Source organism: Anser anser (assembly GCF_964211835.1).
Source record: "Anser anser genome assembly, chromosome: 3".
Taxonomy (NCBI): Eukaryota; Metazoa; Chordata; class Aves; order Anseriformes; family Anatidae; genus Anser; species Anser anser.
The window spans coordinates 51,314,244-51,337,156 of NC_139722.1; the positions used below are offsets into that span (position 1 = coordinate 51,314,244).

At 38.6% G+C, this 22,913-nt stretch overlaps 1 long non-coding RNA gene across 1 annotated transcript in view; it reads left to right on the forward strand.

Moving 5' to 3' along the window:
* LOC310896802 overlaps nucleotides 1-22,913 on the forward strand; it is a 76,223-nt gene that overhangs the window by 27,186 nt on the left and 26,124 nt on the right. The window contains exons 2-3 of the long non-coding RNA XR_014581847.1: nucleotides 2,580-2,656; nucleotides 3,193-3,344. This is a non-coding gene — a long non-coding RNA (uncharacterized lncRNA). The remainder of the gene's footprint in view (nucleotides 1-2,579; nucleotides 2,657-3,192; nucleotides 3,345-22,913) is intronic.

Consider the following 22,913-nt stretch of genomic DNA (forward strand, 5'->3'; position numbering starts at 1 on the left):
ACTGGCACTGTTGCTTCCATGTCTGAAAAGCCAGCGTCTGCCTGGGAAGTTTGGCTGTGTCCCATGGAGCCAGATGCTTAAAGTCCGTTCTGAGATGTACAAACAATTTGTGCAAATTTGTGCTGCTGCTGTTCTCGTTACACCCCTCTGCCCAGACTGCTTACAAGCACAGAATGCTGGTTTCTAGGGCTGTCGGTTGAGCTGCTTTCACTAGAACTAAATTGATTTGAAAGAATAAAGAGAAAAATACCACTAATTTTTCGAGAGATTATTTGCAGTGTGAAAACCGATCCTTTCAAATTCAGACATTAATCTGAACCTGTAACCTTTATAACCTTTAGCAAGAGCACTATATACTTGCTCTTTATTGCCTAAATGAATCCACTTCTCTCTCTCTTTCTCTCTCTCTCTTCTTTTTTTTTTTTTCCTCATTACAAAACCAGATGAAGTTCAGATGTTTACTTGGAGCCAGTCATTTCAGATTTAACCATGAAAAGCAGAAATATAATCTCCTAGTATAGAAAGGCTCTTTTTCATTTCCTTTAGTATTTGCAAAAACACTCTATAGCAAGCTGATTTTAAAGTCTGGGTATTAGTTTCATAGGATTCCCCCCACTCCCCTTAAAGACTGTTTGATTGCTCAAACATATACGAAGCTCAGAGAATATCTGATGAAAATCGAAGATGCTGTGAATGGATCCTGTGTAATGTGTGAGTTTCACAATAATGCCAGTGTAATTGAAGAGTAAGTCAGTAATTCATCGTGTAACTTCCTCACTCCAGGGTGAGAGCTGTACACACATACCTTCTCAAGGCCCTACCTTACAAGGCGTGGAACATGGTAAGCCTATCTCATAAAGCACAATAGGCATCGTGAAAAGGTACTCTGGAAAATCTCATTAACAGTCTATCTTCACAGACCTTACAATTTGCCCCTACATGTAGATTTAAGCTTGTATGTGCAAATGCTTTGGCAGTGATACTAGACAGAAAAGAAACATCAGCTACTCCGTCAGCCACTTACTGCACAGTACACACTTTTCTGATGGTGCAACAACCACCCTCCAGGGCAGACAGAAAATTCAGATGTCCCCTCAGACACTGCAAGTTACTTGCACATCTGATCTGTGTGTTAGGGCAGGTGTAGAGGTCAGCATTCACTGGGGCAAATAAATTGCTGAGAAAAAGATATTTTCCTTCCCAAATAAAAAATAAGAATAAAAATAAGAACAAAAATAAGAATAAGAATAAAATAAAAGTAAATAAAAATAAAAACGTGTAGAGTGCATAAATACTATTACACATTTTTAGAAGTAGATGTTGAACCAGATAAAGAGGAGAGAAACACGGAGACTTCCCATGTGTCAGTTAATCCGTCAGGTTTGATAGATAGCACACAGACATGTATCAATGTACATCAGTGATAAGGCTATGTGGGCATATTATCAGGTTTTCTTACGTGCAACCACTTAAATCAGAAAAATCTCAGATTCCTCTCTGAGGCCCCCTTGTATCCTGGTCTCTGCTCTGTGCTCCTTCCCCTCCTTCGCCCTGAGGACCAGCGGAAGGCCCCTTCCTCCAGATTTGTCGCTCCTGGCAAACACTGTGGGAAAAGGCCAAAGCAATGCTTTCCTCCAGAAAGGCCATTAACCCCTTCATGCCCTTGCCAAGTGTTTCCTTTTAGTATCACTCCACACTGGAAAATATAAAATATTATATAAACACTGAGGGTGTTTATTTGCTGGATGAAGCAATAATGTTCTGCAGTCAAGGACCTGCAAGTGTGAAAAAGTAAATGTTAAGACAGGACATATTATTAACCCTTTCTCTGTAGAAGCTGCTGGATTTAAGTATGACAAATCGCTGTTATTTTCCCTGCTTCTTGCAAAACTTTCTTAATGGATTAAACACTAGGTGGGAAATCCTGTAGAGCAGAAAAAAAAAAAAAAAAACACAACAAAAAACATTCATTTGTGGAGCAGTCTGAAGAGTGAAAAGAAAGTATAAATATATCTGGTACCAGATTTCCTCAGGGAAAATTAGATTCAGGAGAGTAAGTTAGAAATAAAAATATAAACAGATTTACTAAACATGTCAAAACTGTTTTATCTCTTCAGTGGCTAAACAACAAAAACAATTTTGCATTAATAGAGATAGATATGAGCTGAAAGCCTGTGAATGAGACTTTGAGCCTTCTCTCCAAAACCTGATGGCTTTGCTAGTCATGATATCAGAGTGAGATCATTCCAAATTGTTATATGCATAAATCAAAACAAAAAAAAACATAAATCATGTTTAACAGTGCATATAATCTAACCCAGATTAATGACTACCAAGAGGGAAAAAGGTAAGTGGAGCAATAATGCTTATTTTGTAAGATTATATTTCGTATTGCTGTATAGGATATGGGAAGTGTCCAGTTAGGTCAGTGAGTTTTTCAGTGATCTTTGGTGAACTGTAAACAAAACCTCAATCAGTATGCTAAATAAGGCAGACAAATTTTGCATATGGTAATTTAGCAATGTTTTACAGAAAAGGACTTTTGAGCAATGTCTGTCCTCTTATTCCCTACTTTGCAGTGCTTTACGAAACTCCAGAAATGGGAAGAATTTGGAGATGTTGCCTTCTTCATTCACTTATCCCAGGACAGGATCAGGTGTGCTTTTCTTCTTCCTAGCAGACATCTGATTAAACCTGATTTTTCCTTATGGCCTTTATTCATGGAGTCCCTCAGCCCCTCCAAGCACCTTCTCCTTCGCACCCTCCAGCTTTTCTTAGTCTTGAGGGGCTTCTCCGTTTCATAAGGCAAGGTGGTTTCCTCTTGTCTTACCTCCCACACAAATGGACCTGAATACCTCTTGCTCCAACATACATTTGTAAACTTTTTTCCCATCTGCCTTCTGGATTATATGTTGTAGTATAACCAACACCAATTTTCCTAGTCTTTCCTCCCAGCTTATTTACTCAAGTAAATTCTAATCATTCTTATTGAACTGTTCTCAATCTTGCCCAACTGGTTCATATTTTTTCCTCGTTTTCCTCCATCACTGACATCACTGACCAATGTTGTGTGGAATACTGCTGATATGTCTTGACCAGGATGGGGTAGAAAGGACAGATGTCCTTTTTTTCAGTAGCAGGCCATTTTCAGTTTCTGATTAACAATGGCACAAATCCTTTTCCTCACAACAGCACATGTTCTGATACTACTTCTAAGCACAGAAAGAAGATTTCGTCTCCCATCACAGTGAAGGTACATCACCAGTCTGTAGAGAATTTTGGAAGAGGATGATCAAAAGCAGCTTCTGTATGGAAATCATCCAATACAATTAGGAAGCTTCAGGGTAAGTGGACTTATACTAGAGGTCTGTCATATCACAATATCATAGATCAGGGGAAAAGAGAAAGACTTATTTTTTCTCCTTTTCACAGAAGATCTAGGGGAAGTCAAATTATATAACAAGGGTCAGATTCTAAAGGTTCATCTCATAATGCAAGTTTAAGATGTTTTTATTTCTTGCCACAGGATGTTTTGGATGCCAGAAAAATATGCTGGTTCAAAAAAGCAACTAAACAATTTATAAGGAAAGAGTGTAAAGCAATCAACCTGTGCTCAGACAGACCCCGAGCCAAAAGCTGTTTGAATCTAGAAGAGTATTCTGAGAAAGCACTGCTCTATTTTTTCCTTCTTCTTCTCTTCTTCACTGGGGATCCACCTTTAGTCACCTTTATAGATGAGATTGAACCACTGGTCCATTGAACTGCTGGTATCATCATGTCAATGGCTGGCTGTATTTTTGTATCGTCAGTGCATAAAAGTACTGTCAGAATGCATCTTCCCAGCTGTATTTACCTAGTTTGCTTAGGAAAATGTGCAAAATAGTCAAAATATGAACTAATATCAGGGATGTGACATCTATTGTTTACCCTTCTTTGCCAGACCTGTTGCCACGTCAGAAAAATAAATGAGATTGGCTTGACAGAATTTGCTCCTGATGATTCCATATGGGTTATTATTCAACACTTTGTTTCCACTTACATGCTTTCAATCATGTATTAATTTAGTTGTTCCAGTATTTTTCCAGAAAGTGGAACTAAGTTGATATGTCTGTATTTCCTTGATCTCTCTCTCTCTCTTTTTTTTTCCTTTCTTCCTTCCTTGAAGATAGAAGCCATGTCTGCCCTCTACTTGGTTTCAGACATCTCACTTTTTTTCCATGATTTGTCAAAGGTAACTGTTAATGGCTTGCTGAGTTAATCAACCAGCTATTTAAAATTCTCAATGATGACATGATGTCAAGATTTGTCAATTTTAAAATGTCTGACTTCTTGAAATACTTTTTAACCTATTCTTTCCCTACTGAAGGTGGATGTGTTGCTTGTCTATCACTAGGGCTAATTATACTCTCTGATTGCAGCTGATTTTTATATTTTCTTAGAGATATGTCTCAGTGACTTTTCATCTCACCTGCATAGTGTTCAATCTTTTCTTTGCTCTTCCTCTTATCTGTGAACATATTTATGAACTTGAACATAAATAAAACATTTCACATGTCCCTACCTGTTACTCTTGTCTCGACACGTTTTAATTTTAAGCTTGTCTTTAATAATATGACCCTATTTCCACCGCCTTCATACTTTGATGTATAATATATACAGAGGATTCCTCACTTAACCAAATTAATTCTTTGCAATGCTTTATGTCTTTGTCCCACAGTGACATAATTTATGCTGGTGATTTTTTTTTTCTTCCAGAAATTGTCTGCTTTTTAACCCCTTTCGTTGTTAAACTGATCTCTCATGAATTCTCTCTTGACTTTCTTCATTGACTTTGTAGTTTATCTGTGACCATTCCCCTGTGCCACAAGTGCTTCTACTTGTGATCGGTTGCTGCAGTGACTGGTCTTTCCTATTAGTGGGATCCATGTTGGAACAAAGGCAGAAAAAAATTAAGTAACCTGAAGGACAATCTCGAGTTCAGAAAAGGATAAATGTTATTCAGCCAGGCCTAACTAACCAAGAGGGTCTGATCATGTGCCTGAAATTTAGAAGGGAATTTTGTTCTTTGCTGACAGTGCTGTGTTGGGCAAGTGCTGGGCTGACTTCTGGACCAGACTGGCCCAAGACTATCACGAAAGAAATAAGTTCAGGACTTACTCTTATTTTCTGTTTTCACTTACTATTTATTTTAATAAATCACAAAGGTGGCAAAGAGATCATTTCTTTCTGCATCTCTGCCAACTTTTTATTCTTTCTGGGTTAAAAGCAGTAGAGTTGGGTAGCCTCTCAACTTCTCTGAGGAATATTCATGGAAGAAAAACTGCAAGCTGTACAAAACAGATTTTTTTTTCTTTTGATTTTCTCTTCTTTTGATTTTCTCCTACTGTCTATTTTTACAGCTCCTTCTTTGCCCTTCTGTGTATCCCCTCACAGCTTTTCTGCTGGGGTTGTGCTTTTACACCCATAATATCTGCACAGTCTTAGTTATGTCTGCATGTGTCAGGGCAACATACTCAGAGAAATCTATGACAACAACTACAGGATCTTGGATAGTCTCTGGTGAGTTTTTCTTAAATATTTTCCAGTCTATTGGAATTGTTTAAAGCTATGTTACTTTGCTTCAAAGCCACCTACTTCAGAGGATGCACCAGCCATTTCAGAACTCCCAGCATTCCTTAGCCAGATGTTTCACAGGAAAATATTTTCTCAGCTGGATGGGAAATCAGGGAAACTGCAGAAAGCAGTGGTGGGAATAATCAGCATCAATGAGACAATTGTATTCTGATTTCATGAGGGAGAACGGCACAAAAATCTGAAATATGAATCTCTATCTTGCTCCTGATTTACCTTAATAAATTCCAGTTCCAGCATAGCAAATGTAAATTGACAAACATGGACTAGACAGAGTGTAAAAATGTGGGACATATTCAGAAGTTATTACAGCCCATCCTGCTTCCAGTCATACATTTGTTCTACTTCAGTGTGATAAATGAGTGTTCATTGTATGCTTGCAATATTTATGAATGTCAAAAAAAATGTTGTTCCTGTTGCGAAGAATTTGTGGGATTGAATTACATCAGGCCTGAAATCATGACAAAAATGTGATATGAATTGATTTTGAAAAGGAATTTTAAAAAAAAAAAAGGATAAATTATTTTGACATTTGGGGTTGTTCCTGATCTGTATCACTGTAAATACCAATCTTATTTGTTTACATATTCATATACTCGTTTTACATATAGCGTATGAATTCTTCTGCCCTCTGAATTCCCTGCCCAAAAAGGTCATCTGAATTAGTATCAGTTATCTGTGCATTTACAGAAAATTGTGAACTGAAGACTGGAATCCTCTAAAAACCAGATAAACATTGAGCAAAATCTTCAACAGCAAAACAGCACAGATTTTCCTCACAACTTTCCCTCTGCTGTCTTTTTAGAGGACAGGTTGCCTGAAGCCCGTCCCCAGTGCAGCAGTCTCTGTGTAGGTCCAAGAGAGGCAAAGAAAGGTGGCTTTTGTAGCCAGGAATGCCTCTTAAAGCTGACTTTCTTGTCACCGCGTGCCATGTCTCCTGTGTCAGTGTGGCTTCTAATGAAATTATAAATAAAAAATATTGATGAGCTTGGAGAATTGTCCCAACTTTTCCTGTTCAAAATATGCTGCTGTAAATCTGACTTCATCTCAGTAAGAGCTCAGGGATTAGCCTTGTCATGTGCTCAAGTTACATGTTTGGGGTAGAAATCAACATCTTCAGCTCCTCTCCCTCCCTCATATCAAAAAAGCAAAGCAAAATTAGTCAATGACTGTATTTCAACTATGTTTTCAGAGTTTTACCTCTGATGTACACAAGACCCACCTAAGAAATGTAGGCTATCTATTACAGAAAGGAGTGGTGTTTCATGGGAAATCACTCCATCCTTTACTCTTGCAACAGCTTGCAACAGAAAAAGGATTGCCTGGTGTATATGATCTATCGCTTTTGTCAGGGCTGCAGCAGGTATGAGTGTAGCTGCACTTATAGTTATGACCTTTTGGTAACTGGCTGATATTAAAATCTTGTAAGAGGAAATTGCCTGATTTTACAAGTACCTTTAGTTACTGACTGAAGGCGTACACTGCCATTACAGAGCAGTTTTCTTCTAATGAAGATCTGAGAAAACATGTGCCCATGACTTCTGAATATTTTCAGATGGCTCTAGAAACTGGAAAAAAAAAAAAAAGGTTTACCTAAATATTTTTTTCTGTTGTTCAGTACATTCTCTTCAAGATCTTCTAATAACACCTTGAAAAAAAGGCAACAAAAATAGAACCCTTTCCAAAGTTGAGTCCCCCCAGGCCCACCTTGCTTCACCTGAGATCACTTCCATGAGCAACGCCAGATGCTCTTAGTATTTTAATTATCTCTGACTGGCATGGTGTGTTATCTGGTACTGAGCTTTAAGCACTGTCTCTCTTTCCATTTGTACCTCCTGCTGCTAAAGGTGGCAATATTTATAAGGGTATTTCCGATCTGACGTTTTTTATGAATCTGAATTCCAGCTGTGTTCTTGTCACTGTGGAGAGCCAAATGTGCTCCATTTATGTTCGTTGAGATCTTATGTCAGTTATGGATGTTTCCTGTTTCTGTAAATAATGTTACCAAAGTCTCCGGGAGCATTAAGGTTTTGGACGTGATTGACCCATTCAGTACTCCCAGTTTGGCTTCCTGGTCTTTTGGCCTCTCAGCACATACCTTTGTTCTTTTCAGTAAATGCTTTCCTCAGGGTTAGACTCAGAATGTCATTTTGCCGGCTCCTTCCTCTTTGTGTCTGTGCATATCCCTTTCATTGCTTCTCCCTTTGGCACCAGCCAATGCTGCTGTCGGTCTGGAAAGCCAGTGAGCGGTTCCTGTGCACGCTGTAAACTTTTCCGAAGCCCTGGCGGTCGCCCTCCTTCCTCCGCCCATCCCTGCGACATCGGCTCCCAAAAGGGGCTCCCGGGAGCCTTCGCTGCTGGTTCGCAGGGAGCTGGCAGCTTGCTTCATTCAGCCTTGCTTCATTGTTTCCAGTTCTAAATTGCATTAGAAGAAGTCAAACTCCATTAACATTTTCCTAATATTACTTTCCTTCACACTTAATTGGTGTTGTTGCCAGGGGGATGTTATGTGATCCCCTTTGGGAAAGAAAGAGATCAGCGTTTTTCCAGTGGGGAGTGGAATGGGAGGGAAATGGAAGCAAATGCATGGCTGGGAGTGGGAGGGAGGGGATGGAAGAAGCTGGGCCAGGAGCTGGGCTCCCTGATAAAGAGGGGAAAATGCACCTTTTGGTCTTTCTCCTTCTGGTAGCAGGTCTTTGTGCACTGCTGGTGGGGATGGATATCTGTTCCATCCTGGAATAGTTCTGAAAGGAGGAAAAAGTGAAAAAGGATCTGTGTGCCTTTAGTCCAAGCACGTACAAGGGGCCGTCCCTCTTCCTGAGGGCCTGGGACGTGGCGGTGTGATCATGTGGACACAGCTGCTGTTCTAGCTGCACGCACAGCTGGGACTGGAAAGGAATTTAATAATATTCCCTCTATTTAAGAGGAAAAAGGCAGATTTCCAACAGATTCACAAAATTCAAAATATTTATTGTGTCCATCTCTCTTTTTTTTTTTTTCACATTTAGGAACTGATAAACTTTGCCCCGATTTCCTCAGCTCTTCAGGGTCTCCAGCCAAACTCAGTTCAGCGTAAGCTGCAAGCCAAGAAAGGTGCCTGTGACTAAGCTTGGATCCAAGCCACGGTCACCCTTTTCCTATCCTGGTGCTTTAGCTAATTCCTTCCTGCAGGCTGTCTGTGCCTGAGGTTCCCAGGCATTTGTCAAAGCTTTATTGAAGTTCCTTTTTGCATATGTAGACAAGAACTGCATGTAAGCACTTTTTGCTGACAACTAAAGTTGTGAAATAGCTTTTCAATTGCATTGTGTGTATTGGCTCTTTCCTAGGCCTTTTAATACCTGTGATGTAGATCTTGGCAGCTGAGCGGTGACTGTATCAGTGTCCTCTGTGGGGTCTGTCTGTCTTCCTCCATAAACCCCCACCTGTCCCAGGCAGGGGTCTGTGGGACAAGGGAAAGATTTATTTTTCGCAGGCCATAGAAGAGCAGCTGGGCTATTTCTGCCTTGTTTGACAGCTCTACCTCCCTTCTCCAATCCCATGCCCAGGGAGATTTCTCTGCAGGGAAGGAGAATGCTTTGAAACCCACCTTCCAGCTGACCTGCACAGAGAACTATCCACGGGGCCTTTGACAAGCTTTGGTAGGAATGAATATTGCACATGGAGAAAGGACTAGGAAGTTGGGATATTGTGCTGTCTTGAAGCCTTCTTGCTCTGTCTGTCAAACACTGAATAGGGTATCAAAAGTGAGTTGGCTCTTGCAGGTTTCAAAATCAGGAACACTGAGCATTTCTAATCCTCCCCATCAAAAAGCCCATTTAAAAACAAAGTGATCAAGAAAACAAAAAATACTTCATCAAAGCAGATTGTTTGAACAACATATCACATTCCTATCCTTGAGCAGATGACACTGATGTGTTCAGTGAATAGATGTGCTCTAGCTCATGGTGGGGAGAAGTCAACAACACATGAAGCTGGATGCTAGTGTCCCTGTCACTCTGTAGTGGTGGCTAAGAGTACAAGAGGTGTCCTTCCTGACCCTTTTAGCCACCGTGGGCAGACATAGCAGAGTCTGTTCTTATGTTGCCCAGTCTTGGAGGAGAAGCTCTGCCTAGCTTCATCCCATCTCCTCCCCAGGTAATCCCAATGGCTGGAGCTGCTCACTGGAGAGAGGGGGCTCCTGCTGGGTGGCAGGTTAGGCAGCTCCTGGAGTCCACATCTCCCTGGGGGAAGATAGGGAATCAGAAGCTGCCTGTGGACTGACCTTCCTGTAGATCACTCTGGATAAAGGATGCTATTCTAATAGGGTAAGTAGAATGAAAAAAAAAAAAGAAAAAAAAAAAGAAAAAGAAAGAAAAAGAAAGAAAGAAAGAAAGAAAGAAAGAAAGAAAGAAAGAAAGAAAATGAGCCAGATTCTTAACTTTTCCAATTCAATATATTCCCTCTTTCAAGTTTCCAATTCAATACATTCCCTCTTTCAAGAGTGTTTGGCCAAGTGTGCAGAGGTTAAGGGATGTGTATGTAAACCGCTAAAACTAGTCCAAATGCACTTTCAACCAGTAGTCAGAGAAGCATTTATTTAGTGAGTTTAAGCAAGAATTGGAGAAACAATGACTTAGTGTTTTGGTAACCTGACTCATGCAGTTAACACATTTTGAATCTGATTCATAATAGGTTAGTAACTGGAATGCAAAATGCAGGTGTTTGAATGAGAAATACTTTGACATCCCACGCTAACTCTGTCAAAAGTTGTTGGCAGATAAAGCAAATTGAAAGTTCATATCTAAACACAGAGCAGAAAGGGAGCAGTCTCAGAGATAATCCACTAGTAATAATGACAGCACAGACACCCCGATAGCTGTATTATGCAAAAGCAAATGCAAAACAACAAAGGAGAAGAAACCATCATAATGCAGAAAAAGATCTCTGAGCACAATAGGGAAAAACATGAGAGAGCACCTATTCATTTGCGTGACTGCAAGCAACTTAAGCAAAGCAATGAAGATAAATCCTTGCCCGTTGCTTGTTATTATTTGGCTTGGCAAAAATAGGATCTTATGCTGCTGATCAGGATAAGTGCCACTGCATAAATAAGTTTTATCTGGACACATTTGGGATCTGGAAAGTAGAGCCATTGGAACAAAATTCTGGGGCTCATACCAGTTGTGGGATAGTATTAAGACTGCCAGAAAGAAGTACCCAGGCTTGCAAAGAGCTGTGTCAAAATGAATGGGTTTTGTTGTAGGGACACATAGATGGTCTGACAGATGGGTTGCAGCCATATCATTTCCTGTCAGATAAGGACTTAGGGAAATAAATTTGAATAGAAATAAGAGAAAATTTTTATAAAGTACCATTCATGAGACACATCTTGACATCCACTGGGCTGTCACTCAACCCAGAAAATATAGCAAAGCTCAAGACAGAAGATGTTAAAACTTTTTGGAAAGTGTCTAGATTTGTAAATAACCCAGGTGTTTGGATTGTGCAGAAAACCTTCAGTGTACATAAACAGAGATGCAGCATGGCCAGAGTTACCAGTCACTTCATGCATTAATAGTGTTGTGAATACAGCTCCTGGGCTAAAAGAGTAAATTGAGGCTACTAGCTCCAGAAAGCTTTCTTCATGCACAAATGAAATTGCATCATTGCAGCTTTCTCCAAGAAAGAAGCTAACTTATCCAGAATGGCTTGGCAATTTATGGCCAGCAGAGAAGGACAAGAAATGTAGGGATGCTCAAAAAATTTTGCAATATATATATATATTTCCTGTTGATGAATATAATTGTATGGAAACTGAAATATCTGCAACAACAGATTAGTTTCTAAATTATTGTTGCAAAGACTGACATGGAGAGAGGCCGAGCTAGTGGGGGAGAGACTTGGTGGTGGGTGTTGCCTACAGCAAGTGAATGCCACTCTGGGTTAGGTCTGCATTTCTTTCACACTCTCATGTTTGTGACAAAAAATGAGGAAGGACAGAGAATTTCAAACAAAAGAAGATTTCATAAGATAATTTAAAATCAAGGGATACCCTTTCATATTTTGCTATTTCCTGTCATCCTAAGTCTCAAGAATCCTGGAAAAATTGAGAGATGTATGTGCAAAAGAATAAATAATGCAGAAAAACTGCTCAATCATATTTCTGTGTTCACTGGGATGAAAAAGTATCCTGAGACTAAACTGGATGCATTCTGAAAAAGATGTATTTGCTAGAAAATATACCACTGGCCAGACATGAGTAGAAATATTCAGTTTGGTGGAAGCAGGCGGTCTCTTGCAAGAAGTTAAGAACAGTTTTTTTCACTGCATACCTCCAAAATTTATTTTATTATAGGTTTATATGAGCCTGTAGCATATATATATACTATATATATATATTTACTATATATACTATATATATTATATATATATAATGTATATCTATTCATTGAAATTTGTAAATCAGAGCAGGGTTATTCTTTTAAATTGTTTTTCACAGACCTCACAGAAATAATCTAACCATTCTGAAGGGTCCAAGGACAGCTCTTTGAAGATCACCACTGATGTTAAATCATGTGTACTCTATAGCCAATAAAATGGTTAAAACTTAATTGTTTTTCAAAATTGGCTGGACTAAATTTGTGAGAGATGCAAGAAGCAAATGGAACAATGGGGTTAATTATTCCTCAATGAGGAAACATGTAAAAACTTCCACACATATATATATATATATATATTTACACACATACATGTGTGTGGAATATGTATGTATAAGGGAAGTCCCATACAATGTTTCCTTTTAAGAAGCCAGTGAATAATAATGACTATACCTCTAGTTTTATCTCAGTCAGTTTATATTTCGCTTGAGTTTCACTGCACAAAAGCTGTTTGCTTCAGTAAAGGGTCAAGACTTGTTCTTAGGAGCTGAATAATTTATCCTGTGAATGTGCTCTGAAATCCTTAACTCTCCTGTATTAGACAACAGTTTGCATGTCTCCTTCAAAGCTGTTCCCTGACGGTTATATCTGCTGTTACCTGGGTACCAGGTGGGAAGGTGCCATGAGGCTCCATATTTACTGAAGGTAATTTAGTGCATGTTCTTGTAGGCTTACTAGGAAGTATTGATATTTTATAATGAAATTATGGCCCTGGACCTATGCAGTTCCCTGCTGTGATCTCTAGTATAATGCTGCTGATTTTCTTAGCCAAAAGTTGACCCACATCCTTCTCCTCATTTAAAAGGCCTCTATGGATCCCTAATAGACATCAGGTTAAATTATATCTCAAATCTATATCTAACAAGACCTTTAAAGAAAAGAAATACTATCCCATCAGTCACCATTGATGTGTGTTTTCATAAACTAGCTCTGCAGTTGCTAGAAAACTATGGTAAAGAAAATGTTTCCTTTCACTATCAAAGCTAAATGGAGAAATTCCCTTTAATGTCTCACCCTTCTTACCCTGCTGATTTCTATATTTTACCTTTTTTTTTTTTTTTTTTTTGAGCTTCCGTCTGGTCTGAACCATTTCGTTCAATTCAGTGCTGTCTTTGTCTTTGGTTCTTTCTGCTGACCTGCAAGAAAACTGATACTGATTTAGGTCTGTTGCTTCGACATTCAGCTCAAATATCCAATGACCATTTGTCTGTTGCTCACTGCCATGTCTATCTCTCTTTATCTGAAAGTGCTTATGTGCTTTAACTGAAACAGAAACAATCCAAGAGGGATCTCCAAATGCAGCATCAGTGAGCTACTCATTTCAACAGCAGAAACATGGAAATATAGCATCACTGTACAGTAAAATGCGATGAACTTTAGCTGCAATGAGAGAGCTATGAAGAGGTATTTTATTTCCGTAGCTGTTCCAATCGTAAATCCCATAATTTCCTCATGTGATTGCTGAAAAATGCTCAGGGAGGTGTTTTGTGTGCCCTAATCTATCACTGTGTCACCTCAGGCTCTCATAATGCAGCAAAGCTAATTATCATGTTCCCAGCAACACAGCATGATCTCACATTTATTTACTTGGAGGAAATATAAGTATGGTTTTCAAAACAAGATCCTTACATATATACTACAGTATGAATTAGCAAGGGATACAGGGGAAGGAGTGAGGAAGAAAAAGAGAAAGATTCCCTTTTTACAAGATTTATAGATTTATAGTTCCTTAGATTATGCTGTAAACAGTCAATTTTCTCCCGTGCATTGTGTGACATTCTACATCTAGTGAGATGGTGGTATTGGATGTGCAAAGGCAAAGCAAATATTGTGTTGTAGGAGAATGACCTCAAAGGGATCCTTTTTATGCCCTTTTGATAGCTCAAAGTGTTATGTGATCCTGACCAAATTAAATTTATATAGGACAACTGGCACTCCTTGAATAAACTGCCTTGATTTTGCTACTGAAAACATGTGTGAGCATGTTCAGGAACACTAGTGCTCTCACAATTCATGGCATCCAGAAAGCTTTATTTAAAGTTCTCATTTTTATTTGTTTGATTTGGTAGCAGGAAGAGATCCAATCACAATGGAAGTTTGGTTATTTTTTCTGGTGTATTCCCAAGCAGGCTGAGCACAGCAGCCGTGGCTCGTCACGCACCTCCCTGGCGGCTCTGCCATTCACATGAAACTTCTGTTTTATATGTCCCAACAGAATTACATCAAACATGCTGTTCTGTGGGAGATAACACACTAATTCTAAAACATACCAGATTATAAATATCTACTGGTGCACAGAGGCTTTTTAGACAATAACAGAAAAATAACAGCTTGGTCACTACAGCTCCCCCTCCACACAAAACTGGACTCCTGTTTTCTCAGTTCTCTGGGAGGAAGCCTTTTTAATGATAAATCACAGATGACAGGATTGAAAGGATCAAGGCACTACGTGGATCCAGCCCCTTGCATTGAGGAGGGGAGGACCCTGTGGTACTTGGTTCATTGTGTGTCTCTGACCTTTCCTTAAAGCTACAGAGTGACTGTTCCATAACTACCTCATTAGTCAAAATGTTTCACCAACTTTACTGACAAAGAAGTTTTCCTAGGATGTGAGTGAGATGTATCTATTTTTCATCTCTAGCCTGCAGTGCGTTAATCTTGTGGAATCCAGCATGAGGATTTATTTTTCTCTGTGCGCTATTTCCTACCTCAGATAATTTGATGAGATCAGAATCAGCTGAATGATAGATGCTCAAGAGAGGTGAGACTGGAAAGGTCACCAATGAGCTGGGCCCAACAGCACTGAACCTTATAAGGGGTCCCCATCTGATCCACTGAAGCTTGATGGCAAAATTTATGACTGTTCCTTTTTTCCTTACTGCCATTCCTCACTCCCATTACAGCATCAGTTTTCCAGATGAGGAACAGAGAACGTGTCCCATGACCAGGTAGGCACCACTACCCCCGCTGAGCTGTTGGCTGACAAACACCCATCCAGGCCACTTGGTGAATAGGTGTCTTCTGAGTGTATGGCTCCATGTGTCTTGGTTAGAAATAATCTGTGAATGATTCATGAACTGGGAAGAGTCTCAATTCATTGACTTTTCATTTCCCCCCACTGTTGGCATCACACTTCCTTTTATGAATATTTTGAAGCTTAGTAATTTTAGCCTAACATATGTATTCTATTTCCAATTTATATTTCCTAAAATAAAGCTCACACATACTCTTTTAGTATATCAACAATATTTAACACATCTATGACTTGGAATGAGTCATAGCAGGTAGAAACACATATGACAATACTTTTATGATAAAAGATGAGTGCATTTTTTATAAACTCTGTTCCATTCAGTAAATTGACTTTCAGCTACTCTTACACTTTATAAGAAATGTGTGACATCTTTAAGCTTGAAAAGCATGTTCAGGAACAGGGCTTCAGAGGAATGAAAAAAGGAGACATCACCTCGGAACAAAGTTACTAGCTGCACCTGCAAAAGTTGGTGGGACTAAACTTTTTCAAAAGTATCCTTTCTCTTTTTCTGCAGTTTTCTTCATAGCAAATTTTTTTGGGGGTGGAAGAAATAAAAAATGTGTCAGATAACACCTCAGCTCTCTGTTGAATTCTTTCAATGTTACATTTATTTGAGAACATGAATATAAGTTGTGAGTTGTGTTTGATAAATGTCACTGACATTTTTTTTTTTTTTTCCTTTTAATGGATTGGAGCAACTGTTCAGTGTTAGGTAACCTTTAATCTTTCCCTGTCATTTAGGACACTAAATTCCTTGTACCAGTGACACCTGGGAGAGTCTATGGAGGGCTCTGATCTTTGGTGTTAGATTTTCAGTTCAGTTTTACTTTGCTGAAAATGTCTGATTTTGAGCTCGCAGCCCCCTTGCTTACCAGATGCCTTAAGTCCAGCGAAGGACCGTCTTTAAGACTCACTCCAATTTGCAAGCAGGTTCATTTGCTTTGTTGAATCAGGTTCTGTGATTTTGGTTTTGAATCCCTATTTCCTAGCGATGATGATAAATAATTATGGGGGCAGAATCATAGACAGACACTCCTAAAATCATGCAGACTCAGCTGTATCCTTGGAAAGTAAAATCTCTGATTGATAATATTTGATCTTTGGCTTGTCATTATTCCCCGTCTTATTCCTTGGTAACAATAGGTGTGGCTAGTACTGGGCTTTTCTTTCATCATTTCTTTATTAACAGCAGTGAAAAGGTACTTCAGACACAATATGAGGTCACAGAATTGAACTAAACACAATGTGAGGTTACAGAATTTAACTATCTCTGAATAGAATTGAAATCATTAAAAGAAACAGGCCTGACAAAAGAGACATCAATGTTTGTTTATAATTTTAAAAATATAAGAAAAAATGCTATGTGTCCACTCCATTTTAGTCAACTAAACAACAAAAAGAAAAATAATCAATCTGTACTCTCTCAACCATAAAACATTTTATAGCTAGGAAAAACTAAAAGCTTGACACATTTGGCAATTAAATACACAGAGACATTAATCCAAAACCCATTCAATCTTTCTCCCATTACCACTATAAAAGGGTGATATAGGTAGGTTTGAACAATATATTCCAAACATAATACGAACCTGAGAAATACCACTAACATCCAGACTTGGAAAAGTCTGCGCTCACTGCTTGCAAATTTATCGTCCTTTCCTGATGGTGTTTCATTTCTTCCTGACTGAGCTGCCCATCAGCTCCCTGTAATTTACAACGTGATGTCAGACAAAGAAAACATGCATAAACACCACCATGCAACTCACAATTGTGCGGGTCTAGGGCAGTTTAAAGGGAGTTTCTTTCAGCCAAGAAGTTCATCATTTCCCCCCTCTCTTGTGCAAGCCATTTCTGTACAGTTTGACAGCCTGAAATTCATCGCAAAGTGAGGAAGAGCTGCTTTACTCAGATGATGAAAAATACAGTACCACCTACTTGCATATTGCTATTGCCCCAGAAAACTCTTGTAACTCCTCTGAATTCTCCCTCACCTTACTGCTTACCCTAAAATACCTTCACAAATACCCTCTGGAAATACTTGCTTCTACCTGTTGTCCACCTTAAGCTGAGATGCCTCCATACCCTGAAGAACAAAGCTAAGGTACATTTGAAAAGACATGATGGTTTGAGGCAGACAAGCAGGTAATAACAAGCTTTTCAATTTTCCACGATGCAAACAGAGTATAATTCTACCCCAAAGTGTGCAGTAATGTGGGCTCTCACTGGGAAGTCTGGACAACAAGTTAAAGGCATTTAGTCAAATTTAGTCAAATCTCCTACTAATATGGGTTTAAAAAGATGGGGTAAAGAGGATTTTGAATTTTGGAATAGACTTGGTAGTAAACTTAGAAGCTGATAAACTCTGGAAAAAAGGCCTGCATTGACCTTCTGCAAGTATTCCAAAATGCCTCTGCTAACTTAGCTGAGAAATGACTTTAATTTTTCAGTGTGTGGTCTTTGTTTCAGAGCAGGTGTGAAAGACACCTGTTCATGCCAAGTCAAGATATATTCCTCTTAGGAAAAAAGAAAGATTTACTCAGATTCAGCATGCTGCAGGCTATGTAAGAACCTTTCATTGCTTATGTAGTGCTGATATCCAGACAAGGAACAGATATTTTGCTGGATTATGGTTGGACATATTGTATATTTAGATGTAGAGATAATGCATTTCTTTGTGAATGTAGGTTGTATTTCTGGTAATAAATAACTCAGTTTCTATTTCTAATTAATAATTATAGGGTGTCTGTGCATGCATTTCTAGCCCTTTAGGAATGCAAACTAAATGCTTCTGGAATTATACCTCTTCCAAGGGCATTTTTTTTTTCACTCTGATCATACAGTGAGAACAAAGGGAGATTTATATGTATCGTCTTTAAAAGATGATCAAATAGTGTGAAGGACATAGGCATGAATTTGGAAGGGAAGCAATATAGCTGTAAACCTGCAGTATAAAATTATCATTGACATTTCAGAATGGATAAAATCACTGCAGTTGTGTGCAATAAACCATTCTGTACATTTTTGAAAGTATTGCTGATTAATGATGAGGAAATTTGAAGACTATGAAGAATTCTCAGCTAAACTAAGTACTAAGAAAACAGTCACAGGGAACATTAGTATAGCATTTTCTAGAGATCTGGATATCAATCAAAACATACAGAGGACAATAAAAATTATAGATCAATATAGAAATGAAATCTGGAAAATAATTTAGGTCTCTAATCATTGACTACTGGTCAGTTTCGGTACGTTTTGGTTCTTCATACACCTCATGGATCATAATTTGGGTGTTTTGGTCACAGACAGGTCAGTATTGCCGTTTAAGGGAATCATTCTTGCTTCCGTCCCCTCGATTATTCCAGAGGGATACTATGAAATTTTGCTTTCCTTGAACTGGCCCAGAGCAGCAGGTTTATCTGCCTTATTTGCCAATATACTAGCCACATCTTTACCTTTTTGTTGTGATTTGACTTCAGTTTTCCCATTTCAGCACCTCATAGGATTTAGAAAAAATTGGGAAATCAAACAGCTTATGTCCTCGTGAAGTAGTCTAGGGCAGATGAACAAGAGCAAGCTTGAAGTTAGCTTAATGCATAACTGCCTGAATCTTTTTACTAACATAAAACAGCAATGCTCCAAAAAAATTTAAGTGATCATTCAAAAACAGCTGAGCTTCATCCTCTTTCTCTCTGTGATATACCGAGGTAATGGTTTCATACATATTCTTGGTGCAATGAACAACCTCATCCCTTCATGTTATTTCTTACTTTATTTACAATTCTAACCTGTCTACTGGAATTCTAATTCTCTCAGCATTTTCCAGAACATTGTCCGTTTTTCCAGTGAAGAATTAAGGTAGCAAAATAGTTTTATTTATTTTGGTCAGGTGAATAGAGTTTTGCCTGAGAAGATTCATCTAGAACTTAATTCAAATGCTAAATTTTGCAGAAGCTTAAAGTTTAAACCTCTCATGCAGACAACTCTATTTCCTAAGCAGTGAATTTTGTCTGTAGCTAAAATCTAGTAGAAATTCACGCAGACACTGAGAAGAAACACCCAGGAGCAAGTCTTCTTTGCTTTCTGAGCACTGTTGACTAGATGTTTTTATTTTAGCCCATGGATTGGACACCAAAAATACTTCAGAAATCATACTTGCTATGTAATGCCTGTCAGCTGGAGCCAGAACCAGAACTATGCTTGACAGTCTCAGGGCTGGCGCAGCGCTGCTCCCACCAGGGAAGCATCTCTCCAGTCTGCTGTGTTTCTCCCCCTGTCATCTCCAGGGCTATTCTAACTCAGAAATGTTTGTTCAACAACAGATGGAAATGAAGGTGAAGGGGAGGGTAAAGAGTCAAAAGAAGTTAAAAATATTATAATCCAACACAGAAGGATTGTGCTGCTGACATTAAGAGACAACACAATCTGAATAACAGAACCTGAGCAGCATTAGCACTGCCTGAAGGGAATTCATTTTATCCTTCCCAGACATGCATAATGTACATGCCTGCTGATTTTTTAATTTGAATTTGTCATTTTCTCTCCCATGTACCTGAAAGAGGAAGCAATAATTATAAGGGTTTTTGTTTGGTTGGTTTTTGGTTTTGTTTTGTTTTGTTTTCCATGTAACTAATCCCATCACAACAGTTTAATAGCTTAACTTTTTATCTATTAGGTTTTCATGCACCAACATCATGCATGATGTTCTGTGTGATGTAATTATAAAATTAAAATTTCTGTGCCAAGAGCTCAGGTAACTCTGTAAACTTTTTATCTGCTCTGATATCATGTGTTACTATTACCTTATCACTCATTAATTAATAATATTAGTAAGTCATACAAATTTTTATCCTGCCATATGTGTGGTAACCTTCAGCTGATGAAAGTGCAACGTGTAAAGATGTGTTATCTTCTACTTCAGTCTCAAATGGGCAGACCTGCTTCAGTGGGTCAATGTGTAGACATTATCCATGGAACAACTGTTTACTTCAGTGAAACAAGAGATTTAGTGAGAGCAGATGAGGTCATTTAGATACCACTCCTTTGGCATAAACATACGATGCCTAATGTTTTGAAAAGCTCTGCCAATATTTTTGCAAACATCAGGAGCAGTGTAAAAAAATAAAGGTTGTCTTTTCAAATGAAGTGGGCAGGATAAGAAATTTCTGAAATGTGGGGTCCAGAAGCCAGACAGATTTGCTCTGTGAGTAACTTGGAGCTCTTCTCTGGTGTTTTTCAAATCCTTTGCTCTCATCATATGCTGTTCCATGAATGTTATGCAAAGGGAGCATTAGACTTTGCTCTCTTGTAATGGGAGGTCTGTGCAGGGTGTTGTTGTGTTTGTTACAGAAGACAGGTAAAGGAAAGAAGTCTGGAATGATAGGATTTATATATTTAAATATCTTGGGAGATCCAGGCTGAGTACTACGAGTTAAACTATAGACATTACTGTCACAGGCTCCAACTCCAAATGTCAGCTCCAGAAGAGGATTACATGAAGATTTCATCTATTAACTTCACTTTAACTTTACTCTTTACTGTTCCTGCATCTGCTCAGTCACAGCAATGTATCCAATGTTGCCTGGCATGGGGCTGAAAAAGGAAAGCGATGAATTCTGTAGTTGTCACTAATTATCTTCACAGGAGACAAAAACAGAGCTTTCATTCTCCTTTTCAGACCACATGGACCTAACAGTTGCCGTAATAGTTAATAACCCCCTGACAGCTTGCCTATAGCATCAGCTTTTGTTGCACTTGTGCTACCCAAGCATGCTCTTTTTGGTGACTTGATGGGTAAGAAGCAGCCTCTCCCTTTTGTTTCTCCCCTGTTGAGTTTGGCAGCTAGCTACCACAGCAGTGCTCATGGTGTTTTTTGTCTTGCCATCATACATTGCTTCCCTGTCCTCTTGTAGCAATGTAAATCTGGTTTCCCTGCCTTAAATTTACATTTAGTTTTGCATAACAATTTAAAAATTAAAGAACACATTAATCACACATCAGAAAATTGTACCCAAAAAGAGTTTGATATGAGCTACGAAAATTCTTCTGCTCCTTAAGAATTCAGATTTTTGTGATTTGGTGATTTTTATATCTGTGTTACTAATGAAGTATGTATATAGAGACATGCAGGACTTTAAATATGGCAGTGCTTAGACTAAAGTCGTCATTTGCTTCTTTTCTCAGGAAACTCTGTCTTTCAAAAGACAATTCTGTACATTATAAAAAAGCAAAACGTACTCATACCAGAGCTAACATGAACCATATGTGTAAAACCATTCAGTGCAACACAGGGAGATGTTATCTCAGTCTAAAATATAAAATAGCTGTTTCAGTCTATGACTGTGCCTCAGCTAATAAGCCATGTTTTTCTGTGGAGAAAACTCAGGGGCAGAACTGCACTGATGTGGCTAAAATACTTAAGGAATTGATGATGTCTTGGGATGTTTTGTAGCCTTGGATTTGGGAGTTTTTTTTTTTTTTTTTTTTTTAAGATTTTTACAGTGTATAAATAAATAAGTAATCCTGAAGGGAACCAAAAGGTAGATTGACTGATAGATAATGTTCAGGCAGTAATTTTTAAACAGTCATCTGATGCAATGCTATTTCTCATTTCTCAGTTAGGCATGTATCAGCAAGCTTTAGCCAGAATAAATCAATACAATTTACTAATGGAAGTTATGGGTCTCTGCAGTTCTAGCAGTTTTGTTGTTGTTGCTTTTTTTTTTTTTAATTTTCTGTATTGTATATAACTTTTTTTTCTATTCAAGATGAGCAGGTGCTGAAGGGGGCAATAAAGCATAGAGCGGGGGTAGAAGATGTATCTCACCTACTTTTAAAGGCTAGAGATTTGGTCAGAGGTATTGCAGCTTCCTCCATAGTCAGACTAGCAAACTCCAAAGAATGGTTGATGCCACCTGCAGCAGACCTCCACTTGAGAGTGAGGTGAGGCATCCTCTTATGGTAGCTGTTCTCCACTGGTTATAGAAAAAACAAAACAAAACAAAACAACACTAGGAAAGTAACTTCAAGTTCGATGTCTCCCTTTAGACAACCCAAATTAGTCAAGAGGAAGAGGACTCAGAGCATTCTCCCACCCTGGGAGAACTGGTCCAGTTGCTCCTGCTGGATGCTGTGGGCTACAGACACACACCCAAACACTTTTCTCAAGGGACTGGCTTAAGTCACAGCCCACTGACTTGCTCATTATAATACAGGTGCAGCGTGCTGTTCTTCTAGGATAAAGCTGCAGCAATTGTTTGTATTAATAGGGTTTTAAATTGCGTGAGGAGGCACAAAAGGTGTCTGGGAGCTGGAGATACAGAAATGAAAGAGTAATGCAAATATAGTACTCTAAAAATTAATGATAGAATTTTACTTCTACTTGCAGTGGTCTTAGCTCCTAGGATGGAACAAAAAAGAATGGGAGCGATCCTTTATATTCTACTTCAGTCTGTAGTGGTTTGGGGATATTTGGGATCTTACTTTAAGATATGCCCCCAAAGATGTTTTTGATTTATGTTATGGAGACCCATATGGGATGCCTTTCTCTTTTTGATCAGGATGATTCAATCAGATTTATCTGCTAAACAATGGATTGTTTGTAGTTTTTATATTTCCCTACACTGGCATGTCTAAGTTAAACAAAAGTAATTCCACATGGTGCAAGTATATTTCTAAAGAGAGACTGTGATGGAGAGAAAAACATTTCTGCACTTCCCACAGACAAAGGTGTTTGCACAAAAGACATCTGGAAGTGTGGTTCACCATATACTTGATTAATAGAATCAGAAAGAGATTTGGCATATCTGATTCACCTTTAATTTATTGATTAATGG